General features: G+C 36.7%; 1 protein-coding gene across 2 annotated transcripts in view; it reads left to right on the top strand.

The window, feature by feature from the left end:
• Window positions 1-17863, top strand: part of OPHN1 (oligophrenin 1) — a 307777-nt gene that overhangs the window by 261074 nt on the left and 28840 nt on the right. The gene's annotated exons all lie outside the window — the stretch shown is intronic.

Genomic DNA, 17863 nt, shown 5'->3' with positions numbered 1-17863 from the left:
ACGACTGGAAGGTTTTCCTACTTCTTCAAAGAGACAACAACACAAGGCCTCATGGATTAGCAATAATTGCATAGATATTACACTCTCGAAGGAACAACATAAATCACCAGAAACTGAATCTATTGAAACAGAGGTCTTTGAACCGTCTGACTAGGAATACCCACGAGAAGTCCAAGAAAGTGATAGAAACCATAGAAAACAGCCAAACTAAAATTCTGTAACTGAAGAACACAATGACTACATAGAAAAATTCAATAAAGAGCTTCAACTCAACCTTGACCAAGCAGAAGAAAGACTTAGTGAGCATAAAGATAGGTAATATGAAATTATCCAGTCCGAGGAACAAAAAGAAAGAAAAAAAAAAGATTGATTAAAAGTAAAGGAAACCTAAGGGACTTCTGGGACATTGTCTACAAAGTAATATACACATTATGAGAGTCCCAGAAGGAGCAGAGGATGATAAGGGGAAAGTGGGAGAGGGGACTTATTTCAAGAAATAATGAAAGAAAACTTACTAAATCTGGAGAAGAAAATGAGCATCCAGATCACTGAAGTGCAAAGAAACCTAAATAGATCAAACATAAAGAGATTTTCACCAGAACATACTATATTAAATTCTCAAAATACCAGGACAAAGAGAATTTTGAATGCAGCACAAGAAAAGTGAATCATCACATACAAAGAAACTGTAGCACTGTGAACAGATTTCTCAGCAGAAACCCTGTATGTCCCAAGAAAGTGGAAGGATATATGATAAGTACTGAAGGGAAGTAAAACCTGTCAACCATGAATACTATACCTTACAAAGCAGTCTTTCTGAATGAAAGAATAATAAAACTTTTCCAGACAAATACTGAAGAATTTCATTACCAATAGAACTGGTTTCCAAGAAATTCTGAAAGACTTTATTCAAGTTAAAATAAATGGACACTAACAACATGGAAATACATAAAAGTATTGAAAATTCATTGCTAAAGACAAGTATATAGTCAAATTCAGAATGTTCTAATACTATGAAGGTGTGTAAATTACTTTTGACCAGTATAAAAGTTAAAACAAAATTATTAAAAATGACTATAGTTGTAATATTTAGTTAATGATGACATAATCTAAAAATATATAAATTATGATATTAATAACAAAATGTAGGGGAAGGAGAAGTTAAAATGTAATCTTCATGTTGTCTGTTACTTTGCTAGCAACTTAAAACAGACTGCTATATCAATGGAACAGATGTTTTATGTAAAATTTATGATATAAACACAATACCTGTAGCAGATATAAAAAATATATACAGAAAGGAATCAAAGTATACCACTACAAAAATAAAATCATCAAAGAAGACAGCCAAAAGTGGAAGAAAGGAAGAAAAATGTAAGAGTCAGAAACAATTAAGAAAATGGCAGGAGCAACATGATAGAGGACAGGACTGGAGTGAGGGTTAGTGTGTGACTTGGTGTGCAGTAGAGTGTTTGTGGGTGTAAGTGTGGGAGGGCATCTTTCAGAAGGAGCTGGATGGGGGAGGGGGAGGGGAGGTGTTAGGGGTTGGTTGCTCCAGTAGAAGAGCTGCTGTGTACTGCACAGTCAGGTGTTTCTCTACACTTGAAAGTGCAGAGCATGCCATTTTGAAGGAAATACAGGGTCCTCTGTGGGAGGAGGCTGCAGAGAGTGGCCCTACTCCAGTACCCCTAAGCCAAAGATAGATGCACATGCCCCCACTGCTGGGACCTGAAACCCCTGGACACACAGACTAGACATAGCTGCTTGGTGTGCCTTGACTATGGGCATTGGAGGACCAGCCAGATGCTTTGACAAGCAAGTCTGGGGCCTGCCCTGCCATATTGGTGAGCAGAGCCCTGACCCTCCATGAGCTGAGCACCTGGCCCACCCCCTCTGTGAATGGAGCATCTGGCTTGCCCTGGCATATTAACAAGTTAGATGTTTTGCCCACCCTACTTCCTCCATCAGCAGAGCAGTGCCAAGCTCACCCTACCCCCTACACCACCTGAGCATCCTCTGCCACCCCCTTGCACCAGTTGAGCAGCACCAAATTGGGCTGCCTCTTCCACCAGTGGAGTGCACATCCCACCTCACCACCTTGACACCTGGACCAGGGGTCTGCTGCCCCCACACACCATGACAGACCAGTTGCTTCTGGCCAACTGGGCCCACTGCATTCATGTGGTGTGACCAGCCCTGCCATCATGGCCAAATGCCCCCAGATGCACAGACTTGCCACTGCGACCCATTGTGTATCACCTGATACCCCTGGAAAAATAGCCCTGCTGCTTGAAACCACCTAGTAGCCATGGCCTGATGCACCCAAATGCACAAAACTGCCACAGCAACCTGCATAATAGGTCTTCCAGAAGGAAAAGAATTTGAGCAAGGAATAGCAAACCTATTTGAAGAAATAATGACAAAAAACTTCCCTGACCTTGTGAAGAAAAGACAGTCCCAATTAAAATGAACTGAAAAAGATTCACACCAAGACACATCATAATTAAAATGACAAATGTTAAAGACATGAAAGGAACTTAAAGGCTGCAAGAGAGAGACAGATAATGATTTCTCAACAGAAAAACATCCGACCAAAATGAAGTAGCATGAAGTATACAGAGTAATGAAAAGCTAGGAACTGAATCCAAGACTATTCTATCCAGCAAAACTATCAATCAAAATTGAAAGTGAAAATAGGAACTTCACAGATTAAAAAAAAGGGGGGGGGGGCTAAAAGAGTTTATTACCACCAAATCTACATGTAGGAAATGCTAAAGAAATTCTTCAAGAAGAACTAATAGAGAAAGAAGGAGTAAAATGGATAAAAGGAATAAAAAGGGCAATGTAAATGGCTTAAATGTTCCAATCAAAAAAGACAAAGGGGTAGCTGAATGGATAAAAAAGCATTACCCATACATATGTTGTCTATAAGAAATTAACCTCAGAACAAAAGATTCACACAGGATGAATGTGAAGGGATGTGAAATTTTTTTTCAATGCAAATGGAAATTTAAAAAAATCTGTGTTAGCAATATTTGTATCTGACAAAATAGACTTCAAAATGAAGGCCATAACAAGAGACAATGAAGCCAACTTCAAATCTTAAAGGGTTTGGTACAACAATAGGATATAACTGGTAAACATATATGCACTCAATATAGGAGCACCTAAATATATATGAAAAAAACTTCCGGAGGATTTTAAGTGAGAGATGGACAGCAATATGATCATAGTATGGAACTTTAACAACACACTGACATCATTGGATAGATCTTCTAGACAAAAATAAAAGAAACAGCAAGTCTAAACAGCACACTAGATCAAATGGATTTAATAGACATTTACAGAACATTTCACTCCAAAGCTATAGAATATACATTCTTCTCAAGTGCACATGGGACATTCACAAAGGTAATCTACATGTCAAGACACAAAATTAAGTCTCTACAAATTCAAGAGGACTGAAATCATATCAAGCATATTTTTGGATCACAGTGACATGAAAATAGAGATCAACTGCAATAAAACACCGCAAAACATTCAAACACATAGAAGTTAAAAAGCATGCTATTAACAATGAATGGATTACTAATAAAATCAAGAAAGAAACAAAAAAATCTATGTGACAAAGCAAAAGCAGTCCTGAGAGGGACATTCATAGTACTTCAGGCCTATCTCAAGAAACAAGAAAAATGTCTAATACACAATTTAACCTTGCAACTTAAAGAATTAAAAAAGAGAACAACAAGAAAAACCCAGAGTATGTAAAAGGAAGGAAAATGTAATGATCAGAGCAGAAATAAATGACATAAAGATTAAAAGCACAATCTGTATAAATAAAAATATAAATGTTTGTTTGTTCAAAATCTTAAATCTCAGAAAGTTCTTCACCGATTGCTTTGAAATTTTGACACAACATTGCATTTGAATACACACGTGTTTCTATATACCTTATACCCACTGTTATATAGATGTCACAACTGTGACAAGTAAAAACATGCTTTTTTGAAAAGCAGTACCATCTGTTGGATGTAAAAGCAACACACGTTATACTAAATATTTTACGATTCCATTTCAATGTTTCTGATTTATGATCCATTTACAATTTCCAAATTTCCTATTTTATGATTCCATTTCAATGTTGATAATGATTGAAGATTTGTGCTTAGAAATCATGAATAAAGTTCTCAATCAATTGGGAATGCCATCACGGAATCAATCTGCTGCTACTTCATTTGATGTAGAATTGTGTCGTGAACAAAATTATAACTTGGGTGATCTTTTGTCATATGTGCAATCAAATATTCCTAAGCTAAAGCTTGAGCAAAAAGGCATTTACAATCAAATAATGCAAACTGTCAATAACTGGGTTGGAGGAATCTTCTTAGATGCACCTAATTAGATTGATTCTGGCAGCAATTCAATCCCAAAATGATATAGCCTTAGCTCTTGCATCATCCGGAATAGCTGCAGCATTGCTATCAGGTGGAAGAATTGCTCATTCTGCTTTGAAATTGCCATTGAACATGCAATTCATTGACACTCCCATGTGCAACATTTCCAAAGCATCCGGCATGGCAAAAGTATTGCAGAAATGCAAACTTATTGTTTGGGATGAATGCACAATGGCGCACAAAAAAATCACTCGAGGCTCTTGATTGATCATTACAAGATTTGTGTGGAAACATCAGACCATTTGGGAACGCATTAATATTGCTTGCAGGAGATTTCAGGCAAACATTACCTGTAATTCCTCGATCAACACAAGCAGACGAAATAAATGCTTGCCTGAAATACTCTACTTTGTGGCAACACATAAAGATGTTAAAATTAACTACAAATATGTGTCCAGCTGCAAAATGATCTATCAGCTGAGATATTCTCACATCAATTGCTGGAAATTGGGAACAGAAAGGTGCCCATTGATCTGACTTCGGGATGAATTTCATTGCTTCATAACTTCTGCAATTTAGTGACGTCAAAAGAACAATTGGTTGAAAAAGTATTTCCCATTATTCAAACCAATTATAAGAATCACGATTGGCTGAGTGAATGAGCTATTCTTGCGGCCAAGAACAAAGATGTCTACAAACTTAACAATATTATTAACATTCAAAGTGAATCAATCACATACAAGTCCATCGACACTGTTGTAGAAACAGATGAAAAGGGAAATTATCCAACAGAATTTTTTAATTCACTTGATCTACCAGGGATGCCACCACACATACCGGTATTGCAATTGAAAATCTGCTAGCCAATTATCATGTTGTGAAATATCAACCAGCCAAAGCTTTGCAGGGGCACTCGGCTTGCAGTACAAAAATTAATGAGCAACGTGGTAGAAGCAACAATCTTGATAGAACCTTTCAAAGGTGAAGATGTCCTCAGTCCTTGCATTCCTATGATTCCAACGGATATGCCATTTCAATTTAAGAGATTGCAATTTCCCATTTGAATGGCATTTGCAATCACCATCAGCAAAGCTCAGGGTCAATCTTTAGAATTGTGCAGTTCAGATCTAGACACGGATTGCTTCTCACATGGACAATTATATGTTACATAGAGTCAGCAAACCAGACAATCTCTATATCTGCACAGACAATGGAACAACAAAAAATATTGTATACTCACAAGCATTGTGAAATTAAACATTAGAAACGTGTGCTTTCTTCTTTTTTTTTTCCTTTTTTTTTTCCATTTAACCAGACTAAGCCACAGCAAAGTGTGGCCAGGTACAGCTAGTACAAAAATATAAATGATGCCAACACCTGGTTCTTTGAAAAGGTACAGTAAACAAGGTTGATGGATCTTTAGACAGACTCATCAAGAAAAAATATAAATAAAATCAGAAATAAAAGAGGTGAAGTAACAACTTACCCCACAGAAATAAAAAGGATCATAAAAAATACTATGAACAACAATATGCCAACAAGTTGGACAACCTGGATGAAATGGAAAAATTCCTAGAAAAATACAACTTTCCACACTTGAATCAAGAAGAATCAGAAAATCTAAATAGGTCAATAACAACTGATGAAATTGAAACAGTAAACAAAAGAAATTCCAGCAAACAAAAGAAAGGCCAGGACAGCTTTACAGGGGAGTATTGTCAAATATTCAAAGATGAGATGAGAAAATGAAAAAATAAACTGGGATAGCAATACTTATATCTAACAAAATAGTCCTCAAAATGAAGACCATAACAAGAAATAAAGGCCATTTTATAATATTAAAGAGATCGATAGAACAGGTAAAAATATATGCACTCAATACAGGAGCATCCAAATACATAAAAAAAAAAAAACTTCTGGAAGATATCAAGGGAGAGAGCAACAGCAATACAATCATAGTAGGGGACTTTAATACCCCACTGACATCACTAGATAAATCTGCTAGACAAAATATCAACAAAGAAACAACAATCCTAAACAACTCACTAGATCAGATGGAACTAATTGACATCTTCAGAAAATTTCACCCAAAGCTATGGAGTATACATTCTTCTCAAGTGCACATGGGACATTTTCAAAGATAGACCACATATTAGGACAAAGGATAAGTCCATTTGAATTCAAGAAGATTGAAATCATATAATGCATCTTCTCAGATCACAATAGCATGAAAAAAGAAATCAAATGCCATTAAAACAATAAAAAAAATTAAACACTTGGAGTTGAAAGAGGATGCTATTAAACAATGAGTGGGTTATCAAAGGGATTAAAACAAGAAATAAAAAAAATATTGGAAACAAATGACAATGAAAGCACAGCAATCCAAAGTCTCTGGGACACGGTGAAAGTTGTCCTCAGAGGGAAGTTTATAGCACTACAAACCTACTCACAAAACAAGAAAGATTGGTAATAAATTATTTAACACTGCAATTCAAAAAATTAGAAAGAGAGCAACAAGAAAAGCCTAGAGTAAGTAGAAGGAAGGAAATAAGGATCAGAGTGGAAATAAATGATATAGAGACAAAAAAAATTACAAAAGATCAATAAAACCAAGAAATGGTTCTTTGAAAGGATAAATAAGATTGATGAACCTTTAGCAAGGACCAAGAAGCAAAGAGAGAGGACCCACATAAACAAAATCAGAAATGAAGAAATGAAAGAAATGAACTGACCCCACAGAAATACAAAGGATTGTAGAAAAAAAATACTATGGACAATTCATTTCCAACAAACTGGACAACCTAGACGAATACAATGGACATATTTCTAGAAAAATACAATCTTCCAAAACTCAATCAGGAAGAATCAGAAAATCTGAATAGGCTGATAACTACTGAGGAAATTGAAGCAATGATTTTTTTAAAAATTACAGCAAATAAAAGCCTTGGTCTAGATTAGGCGTGTCGAACTCAATCAGAGAAGAGGCCAAAATCTAAAATCCAGCCTAAATCGCGGGCCAAATGGTTTACTGAACAGTCATAAACTGACAATGTCATAAACTGACAGTGGAGTGCAGTGATGACAGCGCGGTGCGGGCCACATTGCAAGGCCTGGCGGGCTGGATTTGGCCCGCGGGCCTTGTGTTTGACATATGTGGTCTAGAGGGTTTCATATGGGAGTTTTACCAAATATTCAAAGAACAATATCCTCCTCAGACTATTCCAAGAAACTCAAGAGAAAAGAACACTCCCAAGCTCCTTCTATGAAGCCAGCATTACCCTAATCCCCAAAGAAGATAAAGATGCTACAAAGAAAATTACTGGCCAGTATTCTTGATGGACATTGATGTTAAAATCCTCTACAAATTTCTAGCAAATCACATACAACTCCACATTAAAAAGATCATACAACATGACCAAATGGGATTAATTCTGGGGATGAAAGGCCAATACAAAATCCCCATATCAGTAAACATGATATATCACATAAACAAATTGAAAGACAAAAATCACATGATCATATCAATTGATGCAGAAAAAGCATTTGCCAAAATCCAACACCATTTTTTGAAAAAAACTAATTAAAGTGGGAATAGAGGGATCATACCTCAACATAATAAAAGCCTTATATGACAAACCTAAAGCCAACATCATACACAACGGACAAAACTAAAACCATTTCCACTAACAACAGGAACAAAATGTCAACTGTCAACACTCCTGTTTGACATATTGATAGTACTGGAAGTGCTAGATAGAGTGATCAGATAAGGAGGAAAAATGAAAGGCATCCAAATTGGAAAAGAAAAAAACTGTCATTATTCGCAGATGACATGATATTGTACATAGAAAACCCTGAAGATTACATAAAAAACTACTAGATTTAATAAATGATTTTTGTAATGTAGCAAAGTAAACCAAAATAAAGACCCAAAATAAACACACAGAAATCTATAGCATTTTTATCCACCAATAAGTAACTCACAGAAAAAGAAATGAAAAAAAAAATCACATTTATTATTGCAACAAAAGAATTAAGATGCCTAGGAATAAACTTAACTAAGAAGTTAAAAGACCAGTACTCGGAAAACTACAGGAAAAAGGGAAAGAGGAAGATATAAAGTGAAAGAATAAATTGTGTTCAAGCCACTCTCACCAGCCAATCAGAGTGAGTGTGCAAATAAACCCAACCAACATGGCTACAGCCACAGAGAGCAGGAGGGAGGCTTGAGTTTCGCAGGGTTTCGCAGGCAACGGAAGAAGCCAAGCTTTCTGCCTGCCTTAGCCAGCCTAAGCCTCCACTCATGGCTACAAAGTTTCAATTATAGAAGGTAAACAAATCCAAGCAGAAATGGCTGCTGGCCACTGAATAAGCAGGAGGCTTGGCTCCGCTCCAGGCTACAAAGTTTCAGTTGTAGAAGGTAAATAAATTCCAGATACCAGGGCCTCCACTTGGGTCACCAGGGGGTGTGGCTGGCCTGCAAACCACCACAGGCCCTCGCTCAGGTCACCCCATGCCACAAGGGAACCCCTACCCTGATACGGGACACCCTTCAGGGCAAACTAGCTGGCCCCCACCCATACACTAGGCCTCTATCCTATCTAATAAAAGAGTAATATGCAGATTGACCATCACTCCAACACACAAGATGGCTGCCCCCATGTGGTCAAAGATCCTGCCCCTATTTGGCACAAGATGTCCAGCAGAGGAGGGCAGTTGGGGGGGATCAGGTCTGCAGGGGAGGGCAGTTAGGGGTGACCAGGCTGGCAGAGGAGGGAAATTGGAGGCAAATAGGCTTGCAGGGGAGCAGTTAGATATCCATCAGGCTGGCATGGGAGTGGTTAGGGGGTGATCAGGCTGTCAGGCAGAAGTGGTTAGGGGCAATCAGGAAGGCAGGCAAGTGAGCAGTTGGGAGCCAGCAGTCCTGGATTGTGAGAGGAATGTCTGACTGCCCATTTATGTCATTCCTCAAGGGTCCCAGTTTGGAGAGGGTGCAGGCTGGGCTGAGGGACACCCCCCTGCTCCCATGCACGCATTTCATGCATCGGGCCTCTAGTGGTTAATAATACTGCTGTGTACTTGACATTTGAAGAAAGTAGATCTTAAATATTCTTATTACATAAAAAAATTCACTGTTTGAGGTGATGATATTAATTAACTTGATTGTTGTAATCATTTCACAATATATCCCTGTATCAAAACATCATATTGTGTACCTAAATATACACACACACGGTTGTTTTTTCCATTTTTGCTCAATCTCTCTATGCACCCTCTCCCAATAACTGGCAGCCTACTCTCTATCTATGAGTCAATTTTTATTTGTCAATTATATCTCAATAAATTTGGGGAGAAAATCAGCTTACATGGATTAAACCACTCTCTGACAGGAACAGTGCTAGTTGATTAGGTAGAATTAAGACACAATCCCTACTCTCAAAGGAATTTATAGGCTGATTGAAGAGAGATGTATGTGAACAAATAAATGCCATTCAGTAGAATAATTGCTTAGTATGAAGACTGCACTCATTCTAAATCGGCCTCCCTCCCCACTACTCTACTGAAACCATTTCCCCCCCCCCCCCAGGATTACCAATAATTTCTATATGGCCAAACCAAATGCCCACACCCCTATTCTCATTATATTCAGCTTGTGAATAACATTTGACACAGTTAATTAACTCCTTAATTCACTTTGCTTTCAGGACACCAAGCTCTCCTTCTACCTCACTAAATTTATCTATCTTGATCTCTTCTGGCTTTCCTTCTCTTGCCAAATTTTACATGTTGGAAGATCCCAGATTTTTTTCAAGTCCACTTCTTGTTACCTATATGATCTCATTCAAACTTACAACTCTAAAGTATCATAAATTTGAGGATGATTTCCAAATATATGTATCTAGGACTATTGTTACCCTTCTATTTCCATCTCAAACTCCCTTTTCAGTAGCTTTCCTTGGATAACTCATGGGCATCTCAAATATAAAATTCACAAAACACAACTTTTATTTTATTTTATTATTCTTTGTCTTTGTTCATTTTTTAAATTTTATTTTATTGTTTAAATTATTACACATAGTAGTACATATATCTCCCTTTTTTCCTCATTGACCTTCCCCCAGCCTCCCATACCCCCTGTCACATGCCCTCATCCCAGCCCCCTCCACCGCCCCTTGAAAACAAAACTCTTGATTCCATATTTTTCCTCAACCTGCTCTTCCTCTGGTCTCTCCCATCTAAGTAATTGGCAGTACTAGTCACTGAATTACTAAGGTCAAGACTTTGGAATCTTATTTGATTGCTCTCTATCTCTTTTACCTTACATCTAATCCATCAGCAATTCCTTTTAGCTCTACATTCACCTTATATGCTAAACCTTATTAATTCCCACTGCTATCTTTCTGGTTGGGCCACTGTCATCTCTTACCTGGGTGGCTACAGTAGCTTCCAAACAATTATCTTTGCTTTTCTTCTTGCCTGACTATAATTCATTCTGCACAGCAACCAGCAAGATGTACGTACTTTAAAAATATAATTCAGATCATGTGGTTCTCCTGCTACACATTTTCAGTGACTTTTTTATGTTTAGCAGAAAATTCAAATTTCATTCTGCTTTTTATGATCCTTGATTGCCTGTCTGTCCTCATTTCTGAAATTCACTGTCTCTCTGTCCCTTTTAGAATCTCTGTGCTAATCTCATTTGTTTTGCTGTTCCTTATATGTACTAAACTTATCTAAGGGCCTTTACATTTGCTGTTCTCTTGGCCCTAAACATTCTTCCTCCAGAATTTTGCAAGGCTCATTCCTTCATTCAGAATTCCTCTAGATACCATCTCTTCATAGAGACCTTTTCAGAGTACTCTAGTTAAAGAGTTCCTTCTCCTCCTATTCTTTTATACTGCTTTATTTTATTAATATCACTTGACTACTATTTGTTTGCATGTTTATTGTCTTTTCCATTAGAGTGTAAGATCCACTTTATCACCTTCCTTTAGAACAATTTCTATAAGTTGCATGTGTTCAGTATTTACTCGTATAATACATGAATGTGTGTTTAAGGAGGGAAAGGGTGTGAAGAGAAAGGGATTATCCAGTTTAAGGGATAACCTCCTTCATAGAGGAGGTGAGTTGGCATTCAGGAGAAAATGGAGACACATTGAATATCTACTCTGTTATTCTATAATTTCATTTTTACTGAGTAAATTCATATATTGGCTTATTTATAATCTCTACAAGTAACACCAGAGAGTATAATCTTTTTGCCAGCAGAAAGCCTTTTTTTCATTCTGTATCAATAGTACTAACATATAACCTGGCATATCGTAAGTCTTCAATAAATGTGTATAATAAATAAGCAAGTTGGCTGGTAGTAGACCTAAATTGGTCTAATTGTATCTTGGTCACTAGCTTGCTGATTGACTTGGGCTAGTGACTTCCCCATTCTGGGATTCAGTTTGCTACTCTGTGTGATGAGGACTTTGTACCAGAAGATCACCAATGGGATCACCTAATCTAGACATTTATATTTTTAATATTTTTTACTGAAATATAATCACATGGCATAAAATTTACCCTTTTAAAGTACACATCAGTGGTTTTTAGTATGTTCACCAACTTATGCAACCATCTAATTCCATAACATCTTCATCACCCTCAAAAGAATCCTATATATCTCAAAACCCCACTCCTCTCAACACTTGGAAATCACTAATTTACCATCTTTCTCTATGGATTTTCCTATTTTTGACATTTCATATAAATTGAATCATATAATATGTGGTGGTTTGGGTAGCTGTCTTCTTATCATAATGATTTCAAGATTCATCCATGATGTAGTATATATATATATATATATATATATGTATATATATATATACTTCATTCCTTTTTATGGATAAGTAATATTGACTTATATGGACATATCACATTTTGTTTATCCATTTATCAGTTGATGGACACTTGAATTGTTTCCACTTTTTGGCTATAATGATGCTATGAACATTTGTGCATAGATTTTTGTATAAATGTATGTTTTCAGTGATCTTGGATATAGACCTAGGTGTGGAATTGCTGGGTAATATGACCATGCTATTTTTAAACTTTTTAGGAACTATTTTGAGTCTATTTTCTAAAGCATCTGTTTTGCTTTCCCACTAATAATGGATGAATGTTTCAATATTTCCACATTTTCACCACTTGTTTTTTAGTAAAATTTTATATATGCAAAGCATATAAAATGATTATTTCATACACATATACATAGTGAAATGGTTTCTGTCATCAAGCTTATTAACATATCATATACCATCTCACATAGTTACTACTTTATGAAACCATCTAAAATCTACTCAATTAAAAAATATATATTATTATTAACAACTAAAGGCCCAATGCATGAAATTTGTGCATGGATAGGGTCTCTAGGCCTGCCTGGCAACGCCCGCCGCTGCTGCCGGTCACCTCCCTCTGTGGGAGGCAACTGGCGGGGTAATGGGGGGGCTGCCACTGGCACCCACCTTGACTGGCCTGTTGAACATCTGCCCCCTGGTGATCAGTGCATGTCATAGTGACAGGTCATTCCACAGTTTGGTCAATTTGCATATTAGGCTTTTAATTTATAGGATAGTAATCATGTTGTACATGAGATATTCAGACTTATTCATATTATATAACTGCCACTTGTTACCCTTTGACCAACATTTCCCTGTTCCCCAAGCCCTTCCCAGCTCCTGATAATTATCATTCTTCTCTTTGCGTCTATTTAGTCAATATTTTAGATTCCACATATCAATGAGGTTATTCAGTCTTTTTTCTTTTTATCTGGCCTATTTCATTTGGCATAATATCTTCCAGGTTCATCCATATTGTAGAAAATGGCCAGATATCCTTCTTTTTTAAGCTAAATGTCAAATTTCTTAATTCATTGTTGAGTGACACGTAAGTTGTGTCCATGGCTTATTATCTTTTGAATTATAGACATTTGAGCATGAATTCATTCTCATTTAGTGCTCATCACTTACTCTATGAGGTAAGTATATATTCACTATATAGTGAAGGTATTGGAGGTTTAGAGAGGGTGAATAGTTTGCCTGATTCCCACAACTACTAAATAACAGAGCAACAATTTGCATTCATCTTATTCCAGAGCTCATTTGTGTACTATAATAGTGTACTTCCTATACCGTCTGAATGCTATTCTAAGGAGCCACTCCTACTCACCACAGTTCTTTTCTAGTAGAATTTCATTTTTTCCCTCCACACTTGTTATTACACTTATATGTAGTATTTTAGTGAGTCATTCCACCATCATAATGGGCTCCTTCACATCCCCGTATATAAACTCTGTCCATCTGCCCCTTAACATCTCTTAAATCTGTCTATTTTTGCTGCTACTACTCCAGTTTATATTTTTCTCATCAGCAGTCCCCTATCTGGTCTTCTTACCTCTAATTTCTCTAATCTATTATACTTTTCATAATGAATCTAATTGGATATTCTAAAAACACATGTAATAATACCATTTCTCTGCAAAAAGTCATGGTCCTCTGCACCCCAATGATAGAGTTCATATTCTTGAACATGGTATTAGTGTTCTAGAAAATGGTTTTCATGATATAGCCCCAATACACCTTAACAATCTCATATCCAGCTACTCACACTTTTCATCTAAAATAGATTTCTATGATCAAGCCATATTGAACTTTTTATTTTAATTTTATATTTTCTTAGACAAACCATGATATTTTATGCCTCCGAGTTCTGTTTGAAATCCCCCTTTCCTTTATTCCCACTTATTGTAATTCTTCAAGTGCCAGCTGAAATGTGACCTGTTTTACAAAATCTTCTCCACCCAATCAGATAGAATTAGCACTCTCCTCCTCATAACACTTATTTTCGTGATTCTGCTTATATTTTAATAATTGATGTATTTACCTTGCTGGGCTAGTGTGCAACCTCTCAAAGCTTCTCCCCACTACTTTCCCACACATAGAAGAGAGGCCTCCCTGTCTGATAAGGATTCACTCCCAATATTCTGCAGTTTCTGAATCTGGTCTGTGTCTTTTTCTCTGAAAACAGATGTCTCATTAGGAAAAGGGGATGATACTGAACTCTTATTATCTCAAGAGGAACAATGACTTCTCTCTTCAGAAAGAGTGTGGATTATGGAAACAGACTTCAAGCTTTGACAATTAGTTCTGCCACACTGGTCTTTTAACAATGAGCCTCTTAGTGCCTTAGATTCCTCGTCGGTAAAAAGGGACTAGTAAGAGTTTACTACTTTATCCCTGTCTTTTGCTCAGTGGATAGAACATTGGCCTGTGGACTGAAAGGTCCCGGGTTTGATTCTGGTAAAGGGCGCATGCCCTGGTTGTGGGCTCGATCCCCGGTGGGGGGTGTGCAGGAGGCAGCCAATCAGTGATTCTCTCTCATCGTTGATCTTTCTATCTCTCTCCCTCTCCATTCATCTCTGAAATCAGTAAAAATATATTTTAAAAAAGAGTTTACTACTTTATAGACTAGTTTTGAAATTACATAAGATAATCCATGTAAAATATTTACAACAGAGCCTGGCACAGAGAAAGTGCTCAAATAATGCCATCTGTTAGTATTGCCATTATTATTACTGTCATTATTATCATTGCCATTTTGACATTACTTTTCAACATATCAGGAACTTGGAAATGGTTACCCTGGCAGAAGGGCCTACTTCCAAAGTCCCCATCACTCTTATCATTCCATCCCCTATTTCTGTGAGCTAAGAAAAGATCCTTCCTATGTGGAAGTGACGCTATGTAGGTGCATATCTTAATGAGACTGTACTCTCTTATATTGTATTGAGATAGTGATGATACTGTTATGACATGTAAGGCACAGCTTACCCTTTTGTGTCCCCTAAAGGAGAATAGGGATATAATTTTCTAAGGTCCCTCCACCAGAAGAAGAAAGTATTCAGAAAGAAACAAGTAACTGAGATGTTGGGCCTAAAGCATATGGGGGAAGGATTTCATGTCACTGTTTATATCATTGTTTTGAGACGGTAAATGTGCTTGCAGTTACTTCTAAGTGCTGGATGTTTAAAGGTGGCTTCTGCTACAAGGCATGTCCTGGAAGCACATGATCTAGTTACACGGCAGTCCTGTGTTTATGTCCCTACTGATATTTATGAGTCTGCTAATTTTTTATTTGGTTGCTCTAGTCTGATAGCAATTATTTTAGGGTTAAGAAAAGTAGGATCATGTATCTACCCTGGACCAGAGTAGGGGAACTATAGATGAACTCCTCTTGGCCCCTGTGGTGATGGCAGCAGTGATTGGTGACAGGTTCCAAGGAGAAGAAAACTCTCTGGTTGGAAAAGTCTTTGCAGCAAGACTTAGCCCTTCCTTCCCAGATGGAATCCATTGCCTCACTGCCTACCTGGAGTATAATAGTATAAATACTAACTAACACTTATTGAGTTTATATTATGTACAAGGCACTGAAATAAATTTACCATACCATGTAAGCCTTGCTGCAACATAGAGGTAGGTATGATTATTATTCCTATTTCTTTGTGGAGAAAATTTGAGGTAGAGAGATATTATGAACTTGCCTAAGATCACACAGTTAGTAAGAAACAGAACTAGGAATCAGTTCTGGGCATCTAGCTCCAGAGGCTTCATTTTGTTCTTTCTTTTTTAAATTCTCTACTGAGGATATGTTGTGTTTTTATTGTTATTATTATTGATTGATTGAGAGAGAGAGAGAGAGAGAGAGAGAGAGAGAGAGAGAGAGAGAGAGATCAGTTGTCTCTTGTACATGCCCTGACCAGGAATTGAACTCACAACTTAGGTATGTGCCCTTACTGGGAATAGATCCCACAACCTTTTAGTATTCTAACCAACTGAGCCACCCAGCCAGGGCCAATGCCTGCATTTCTTTTATTATTATTATTATTATTATTATTATTTATTATTATTAATTTCTAAACCTGTATTTTTTTTAATTCTCTGTTTTTAATTCTCTGCCATTTTATTTTATTTTTAATTTTTTTAAATTCTCTGCCATTTTATTTTATTTTTTAAAATTCTTTATTGTTGAAAGTTTTACATATGTCTCCCCCCCCATTGACCTCTCCCTGACTGCTCCTATCTCCCAGCACATGCCCCTACCCCCTATTGTCCATGTCCATTGGTCATGCTCATATACATGGATACAAATCCTTTGGTTGATCTCCTACCCCACCTCCTTTCCCTCCCATACCTTCCTTCTGAGGTTTGACAGTCTGTTCAATGCCTCTATAACATTTTCTTTATGGAGCATTTTGAACATAAACAAAAGATGAAAAAAAAGTATAACTTACTCTCTATGTACCTATTCCCCAGCTTTAACTTTTTAAAGAAAAATATATTTCATTGATTTTTCACAGAGAGGAAGAGAGAGGAATAGAGAGTTAGAAACATCAATGAGAGAGAATCATCGATCAGCTGCCTCCTGCACAATCCCCACTGGGGATGTGCCCACAACCAAGGCATATGCCCCTGACCGGAATCGAACCCAGGACCTTCCAGTCGGCAGGCCAACGCTCCATCCACTGAGCCAAACTGGTATCGACCCACAGCTTTAACTTTTACCACCACACACCCAGTTGTGTTTCATCTATACCGTACTCAGTGCCCCATCATGATATCATGACATCACGGCATTTTGTTCATAAATGTTTCAGTATGTCTCTCTAAAAGATTAGCATTCCTTTTAATCAAAATCACAATGCATTATCATATCTAATACAAAAGAAAAAACAAAACACTAATTTCTTTAGATTACTACCTATGTAATTAATGTTTACATTCTCATTTTCTCATATTTAATATTTTTAAAAATCAGGATCCAAATAAGATGCATGTATTACAATCGTTTGACATGTCTCGTTTAACTGACCAGAAGCTCTGTTCTTAATCACTATACAGGTCCTCTGTAACTAAGGAAGGTGATTTTAGAGGACTACATTAATTTCTTAAAATTAGTTGTCAAAATTTTGCATGTCTTCATGTAAGTTAATTTTTCTAGAGAAAGTATCCCTGGTTCTCATTACAGTCTCAAATCTGTAAGTAAATAAGACTCAGAGCAACTAAAAAGCATGTACAAAATCCTATATTTTTCAACTGCCACAGGGAATTATATAGATCACAAAAGCTAGATCATAAAATAGCTAGTTGGGTTTTGTTTTCTATGAAGATAGAGAAAGAAGTTAAGTTCTGTTAAGTTTATTAATTTGAAATCTGAGAGGTCTTTACAAATTAGGTTTGAGGTCAATAAAATTAGTTAAGGAATAAATGCTGTCTCTTTTAAAAATTTAATAGAATATATAATTGACAACTCTTAAATTCCTTTTAAATAAAGCATCTTGTTAGATTGTGGTTTCATTGTGAATTGTAGTGGTGAAAAATTATACTCAGAACTTGAATTTGATTCCCTATCTGATGTGACTT

Source organism: Pipistrellus hanaki (assembly GCF_964339955.1).
Source record: "Pipistrellus hanaki genome assembly, chromosome: X".
Lineage (NCBI taxonomy): Eukaryota > Metazoa > Chordata > Mammalia > Chiroptera > Vespertilionidae > Pipistrellus > Pipistrellus hanaki.
The sequence above is the reverse complement of the archived record's forward strand: the minus strand, read 5'-3'. Positions and strand labels throughout refer to the sequence as shown.